Raw genomic sequence first — 7288 nt, 5'->3', positions numbered from 1 at the left:
GGAGTCACAGAATTTGCTGTGTTTCACTTTCTGGAGGAAAGCGCACCAGGCACCTTGCAGGGTGGCCTGGGCAGAGGAGCTACGAGCCGGCCCAGTGAACGTGACTCAGAACCTCCAGATGACTCCTGCCCCGGGGGGTGCCGTTTCCAAACTCTCAGGCTAGCCAGCAGGGAAGCCTTGCGTTCCTCAGAAGCATGCTCGACTGGGACACAGAGTAAATAAACTGATATTTATACCCCAGCCCCACAGGGTGGCCACTTGGCTCTGAGGCAAATATGGTCAAAACTGAATTGTGCGGCCCTGGGAGGAGACCGAGGCAGTCCCAGGAGGAGCCCGCGGGAGGCAGCCACATACCACACTCCCACGGGCAATCCCTGCTCCTTCCCCAAAGACTCGGGTTGGGAGGGAGGGGTCCGGCCCTCGCTCCTGCACATCCCATTTTCCCTGCACCCAGACCAGGAGGCCCCTCCTCTCCTAGGATCTGGACCCCTGCTGGCCCTTCCCAGGTCAGATCCCGGCTGGATCTGCAGCCCACATCCAGGGTACCCATGCCCCCATCCCCTATCCTAAAGATGGCCTCTGCCTCAGATGGCCTCTCCTTGACTCGGAAGGTCACTTAAATTATTTAGAATTCATATATCCAGCAAGTATTATAAGCCCCTTCTATGTGCCTGGCACTGGGTGCTGGGGCTGGGTACCACCATGAAGGCTCTGGCCTGCTACTGCCCCTCCCAGCTTATAGTACAGGATGGGAGACAGATATTAAGTAAGCAAACAAAGTGTACTGAGAAGTACAAATGCTGACAAGTGCTCCTGAGGAGGCAGGCAAGCAGAGTGCAGAGCGAGGGAGGGCGGCAGGAGCCGGCCAAGGATGGTCTCTGCAGGAATGGCACTCCAGGTAGTGCAAACAGCTTGTGCAAAGGCCCTGTGACCACCTGATAATTTCTTCCCCAGCTCCCGCTGATTCTGTAATGATCTTAGTTAATGGTTTCCCTGTTTTTCATTCATCCCTCCCAGGAAACTGAAAGATGACCGGGATCTTTCTGCTTTGTTCCGGGCTGTCTCCACAGGGCCTAGAATCAAGTCTGCACACAGTAGGTGCTAATACCTGTTAGCAGAGTTCACTGAATGCAGTAACGATGAGCGGGCTGCGTGCTATGAAGGTGAGTGGACAAGCACATTTAAAAATAGTGAATGAGGCATCAACTAAAGGTGTTCCCAGGTGGCTCAGTGGTAAAGAATTCACCTGCCAAGCAAGAAACATGCGTTCAATCCCTAGACCAGGAATATCCTCTGGAATAGGAAATGGCAACCCACTCCAGTTATCACTGCAGATGGTGACTGCAGTCACGAAATGAAAAGATGCTTGCTCCCTGGAAGAAAAGCTGTGACAAACCTAGACAACATATTAAAAAGCAGAGACATCACTTTGCCAGCAAAATGTCCATTTAGTCAAAACTATGGTTTTTCCATTCGTTATATACGGATGTGAGAGTTGGACCATAAAGAAGGCTGAATGCCGAAGAACTGATGCTTTCAAACTGTGGTGCTGAAGAAGACTCTTGAGAGTTCCTTAAATAGCAAGAAGATGAAACCAGTCAATCCTAAAGGAAATCAACCTTGAATATTCACTGGAAGGACCGGCGCTGAAACTGAAGCCCCAGTACTTTGGCCACCTGATGTGAAGAGCTGACCCACTGGGAAAGACTCTGATGCTGGGAAAGACTGAGGGTATAAGGAGAAGGGGACGACAGGGGATGAAATGGTTGAATGGCTTCACCAACTCATGGACATGAGTTTGAGCAAACTCCGGGAGATGGTGAGGGACAGGGAAGCCTGGAGTTCTGTAGTCCATGGGGTCACAAAGAGTTGGACACGGCTAAGCACACAAGCTGTTAGTCATGGCTATGTCACTGCCTCGTTACTGATGAATCTGGAGCAACAAGCACAGATATTATCTGGAATTGGAGGGGCTCTCCTTTTGCAATTTTCAGAACTCTGTAACCTTCCAGTGTTTTACTCTGAGGTTGTATTTCTTTCTACTCTTTTTGTTTTTTTATAATCACAGAAGCAATACACCTCTGCAGCATCACATTCAAACAGAAATATGTATAGAGTAAAAAGTAAAATCCGTATTCGCCAGAGAGCACTCCTCAAACCATGAATTCCACGAATGCCCCTTTCATTGGAGCCCCCTACCCCATGGGTTACACATGATGCCCCCACGTCCATCACAGACTATAGTGATGGAGGCCCAGGGCCAGAGGAGTGTGAGTGAAGGCCTTGGAGAGGTCTGGGTCCCTCCCCATCTTGGCTAAGCCCAGAGCTTCCCTTCCCCTTGTGACCTGGAGATGCAGCCCAGAGCAGGGACTGAGCACATGGTCGCAGCCTCTACCTCCACAGTTCTAGCCAAGCAGACTCCTGGGGAACAAACATCAGGAAGGTTGGGAACCCATCACATGCGTCATCCAAAACAGAAGTGATATTCAGCAATAAATAAGTGTGAGAAGGGTCCAGAGCTCTGCTTTTTTCCCATGGTGACTTCCGTCGCTCTTTTGGAATACTCTTTCATCGTCTTTTCTCATTTTTTCAGAGCCACTGCTTTGCTGGTTTTGTAAGACCTGTCTGGTGAAGTGGGCCTGGTATGTGGCAGGCCACCCCCTGGCCCCCCAGCCCCTGCAACCACCAAGTTCCTATCGCTATGGATTGCCTGTTCTGGACATGTCATACGAATGGAATCACATGAGACGTGGTCTTTGGCGACTGGTTTCTGCCAGCTGTCATCCTGTCGTCAAGGTTCACCTGTGTGAGCACGTATCCAAATTTCATGTGTAGAAAACAAACGTGATTCCCAAAAGGGGAAAAGCGGGGAGGGATTAATTGGGAGGCTTGGATTTACATATACACACTACTATATATCAAGTGGATAACTAGTGAAGACCTACTATGTAGTACAGGGAGCGCTACTCAGTACTCTGTAATGACCTATATGGGAATAGAATCTAAAAAAAGAGGGGATATATGTGTAATTGATTCACTTTGCTGTACAGCAGAAACTAACATAACATTGTAAATCAACTATACACCAATAAAAATTTTAAAAAGGCAATTTCATTCCCGTTTATGGAAAATAATATTCTTTGTATAGGATACTATATTTTGTTTATCTGTTTTTCAGTGGTGGACAGTGAGTGCATTTCCACTTTGGGGCTATTGTGAAAAGGCCTGCTAGAATGTTCATGGACAAGGTTTTGCACGCATGTATGTTTTTTATTTGTCTTGGTATATACCCAGGCGTGCAATTTATGGGTTGTATGGTTATTGGTGCTGCTGCTGCTGTTTAGTCACTAAGTCATGTCTACTCTTTGCGACCCCATACACTGTAGCCTGGCCTGCTCCTCTGTCCATGGGATTTTCCAGTTTCCCAGGCAAGAATACTGGAGTGGGTTGCCATTTCCTTCTCCAGGAGATCTTCCTGACCCAGGGATTGAACCTGGGTCTCCTGCTTAGCAGGCAGATTCTTTACCACTGAGCCACCTGGGAAGCCCCATGGTAACTCTACATTTAATCATTTGAAAACTGCTGGACAATCTTCCTGCCAGCAGGATGAAAGTGAAAGTCCCTCAGTCGTGTCTGACTCTTTGCGGCCCCATGGGCTATACAGTACATGGAATTCTCCGGGCCAAAAATACTGGAGTGGGTAGCCGTTCCCTTCTCCGGGGGATCTTCCCAATCCAGGGATGGTACCCAGGTCTACCTACATTACAGGCAGATTCTTCCAGCTGAGCCACAAGAGAAGCCCAGAGAGTTTCATTTCCTCCCACACCACCAACACGGGTTCTTGCCTGACTTTTCCTTCCAGCCACCATAGGGGCTGTGAAGTGGCATCTCATTTTTTTGTTTTGATGCCATTTAGTGTTATTGTTTTTAAACAGTCTAAATTGTAATAAAAACCCCACGCTATATTCACAGAGGGTCTCAGAGCCACATAAAGGAAGTGGATGGGGGGCTCCCCTGCTCTCACCAGCTATACTCCAAGGGGATTCACAAAAAATATTGTCTAAACTGAACCATCAAAACCCTAAAAAGGAGACAAATTTGAATTCTTCCTCCAACTACAAGAGGACAGAGTTTTCTGGACCTCAGAAGAAATGAGAGAGGATACATAGGTAAAATGGACAGGTGGAAACATACAAAACATTAAATAGAACTAAACACGGTGGTTCTTAGGCCAGGCTTCACTTTAAAACCATTGCGATGCTCTTTAAATAATACCCATGCCCAGACCCTTCTCTCAGAGACCAAGCTTCAGCTGGTCCCATTGGGGTCCATGCAGTGTGATTTGGGGAAGTTCCTTGGAGCCAGGCTGTGGGTGCCACCAGGAACCTGTTCCCTGCAGATTGTTTGTGCCTTTGGGGGGTTATATCTGTCTGGTTAAAGGCAGAGAGCAAGGGGTACTATCAGTATTGGCAGTGGTCCAGCAAAATCCTGAGATCCTCAGAATGGAAGGGGAGAAAATGCTGGGAACCAGGGACTAACCTGTTTTCCTTGGACCAAGGACAACAGCACTGACTGTTCTAAAGGGCTGGCACTCCTCAAGCTCCTCCCTCAAACCTGGCCCTCACTGCTTTTTCCACAGTTATCCCAGGAGGCACAGATGAGGAAACTGAGGATCAGAGAGGGTGAGTGACTCACCCAAGGTCACATAGCTTGTAAAGAAAGAAACTCAAATTCAGACTCATGTCTGTCTAATTCCAAACCCTTGCACGGGACCCTTGCACTGACTTCACTGGAGTGGGGATGGGGGCTGGCGGTCTATCTAACCTACCATTCATCCTTCCAGCATCCCTCCATCCATCAGTCCTCCCCTCCCTCTCTCTCTGTCCACACTTTCTTCCCTTCATTCATCCCTCCCTCCCTCCATCCATCCATCAAGGCTCAACTGCATGAACGTCCTCCATTTAGACACTGATGTGGATAAAAGGGACATGTATCTGATGTGGCCCCTGCCTTTCCCCCCATCTGACTCCCTCCCATGGCTCCTAGTTGGCAAACTAAAGCACCCTCCAGAGCTTAGTGAGAAGCACAGTCAAGACTGGTGGGGACTGTGGCGAAGGAAGGGGAGGAGCGAGTGTTCTGTCATTGCTCTGTAGGACTGTGGGCCACAGAAGCTTCTCTCCAAGTCACAAAGGTATCTCTACCTCATGGCTCTTCATGGCTGCACCGAATTACACATCGCCATTCCTTCCAGTGGAGAAGCCAGCAGCACCAGGTTGAGGGGGTGACTTTGGCATCAGACCCACTGAGGTTTGGACCCCAGCTCTGCCAGCTTCCTAATTACTTTGAACCTCAGTTTCTGCATCTGTAAAATGGGGACAATGTACATGCATGCTGCATGGGGTTTGTGAGCTGACACAGCCAAGCAATCAGCACAGTGCCTGGCAGAAGCTAGGTGCTCAGTAAGTACGGGATTCTCTGTCTGGCCTGCCCCACAAGGAGGAACACGGCAGCCTCACTCGCCCCTGCCTTCCATCCCCTGTGACCTTGGAGGCTCCTATTTAAACCTCAGCTCCAGGCTCAGGATCGTGGCCTTTTTTTGCAAGTCCCTCCCTCATCCTCCACTCATGGGAGCCAAGCAGATTCTTCACCCGGGCCAGGTGAGCTCATGCAGACCAACCAGGCCGAGATCTGCAGCAAACGGGGGCAGGCGTCCTGGATGTGCTGAAGGCTGGTGAGCTGGGATAGTGCGAGGCCCTGGGTCAGGCAGGAGCAGGATGCCAGGAGAACACAGCCCAAAGGACCCAGTCAGCTCCAAGGAGGAAGAAGGAGGATATAAGAGGCAGCCTGGACCCATTCCTACCTAAGGATGCTCTGAGGCCACATTCAGGCTCTTGTTCTGGGTGATGGCAACACAAGGAGAGACAGCTGCCCCGAAAGGGAAGAAAAGTTAGAGTGAACAAAGATGGGGGTGGGGTGGAGAAGCAGTTTTGACAAGGAGGTCTAGGAAGGCGTCTTTCGGGTGGGGAGCAGGGGTGACATCTGAGCTGAGACTGGTGACTTTTGAACTAAGGCTGAGGAACAGAACACCTAGGGGGAGAGTGGCTTGTGAGAAAGGCATCTGCAAGGTGGTAGGGCCAGTTCAGCCAGGCACAGAACTGAGATTTTATTCTAGGGCAATGGGAAGCCACAGAGGCTTCTATGCCAGGGAACAGCATGTTCTGTGTTACCTTTTTAGAAGATTGAGTGGGTCACCCTAGATAAGAGGTGGGAGGAGGCAAGGGCAGCTGGGACCCCACCCAGCTCTGGCTCATCAGAGACACCCAGAAGACCAATATAAGCAAGCCGACGGGCACTGAAATGACCCCACCCTGGTAGTATTTGGAGTGTGTGCACAGAAATGTAACATCAACCAGATGCCAAACTTCCATCTCCAATTTTTCTTGCTCAGTTGCAAATCGTACAGAATTATGTTAAGAAAAAAGTAAAATTTCCCTGTAGTCCTGGTATTATTAACATCCCTGGTGGTTCAAATGGTGAAGAATCCGCCTGCAATTCAAGAGACCCAGGTTCATTCCCTGGGTTGGGAAGATCCCCTGGAGAAAGGAATGGCTACCCACTCAGGTATTTTTGCTTGGAGAATTCCAGGGACAGAGGAGCCTGGCAGGCTACAGTCCATGGGGTTGCAAACAGTCGGACATGCCTGAGTGACTATAACACTTTCACACTAGTTCCTTCCTCTTGTTTATTACATACATATGTAAATTATTTTAATAAATTCCCTTTATTTTGGAATTTTCCCCCAACCTTGCTAATGTTATCATTTAGAAATAAAAGACCTTCATTTTTAATTCATCTACAAGTGTCTCCATCATGGGGCCCAGGGGAGCCAGCAGGAGGCACCTTGAACTCTCAAGCTGTCTCTAATGTAGCCAGCTTAGTTGGCTGGTGTTCGGGGCTTGGGGCGGGGGGTGGAGTTGCCCCATCCTTGATCTCCAGGCTGCTGTGTACACAAGGCTTGAGGTGAGCAGACAGTGGAGCAGGGCTGATAAGCACAGCCGGACACTTATCGGCCCCAGCAGGAGGCCCAGGTGGTATCTGGAGGGCCAGGTGCCCACCCCACGCCGTGGCCCATGCCCCATGCAGACACCCAGCCCCAGGGCACGCCGGGCAGCTGCCCTGTATTTGGACAGCCCCCAATCCCAGGGGACTCCCAGTTCGGTGTTTACATCTTGGGGACAAGCACAAGTGTGACTCAGCTCTCTAGGCAGGGACGAGTCTGGTAGAGGGT

At 49.9% G+C, this 7288-nt stretch overlaps 1 non-coding gene across 1 annotated transcript; it reads right to left on the bottom strand.

Annotated features, from left to right (window-relative positions):
- Positions 1 to 3472: 3472 nt before the first annotated feature.
- Positions 3473 to 3543, bottom strand: TRNAS-GCU. Its single transcript has one exon. It is a non-coding gene; the product is annotated as a tRNA-Ser (tRNA).
- Between the last annotated feature and the right edge of the window lie 3745 nt (positions 3544 to 7288).

The sequence above is a fragment of the Oryx dammah genome, unplaced genomic scaffold (assembly GCF_014754425.2).
Source record: "Oryx dammah isolate SB20612 unplaced genomic scaffold, SCBI_Odam_1.1 HiC_scaffold_10, whole genome shotgun sequence".
In the NCBI taxonomy this organism is placed as follows: Eukaryota; Metazoa; Chordata; class Mammalia; order Artiodactyla; family Bovidae; genus Oryx; species Oryx dammah.
The sequence above is the reverse complement of the archived record's forward strand: the minus strand, read 5'-3'. Positions and strand labels throughout refer to the sequence as shown.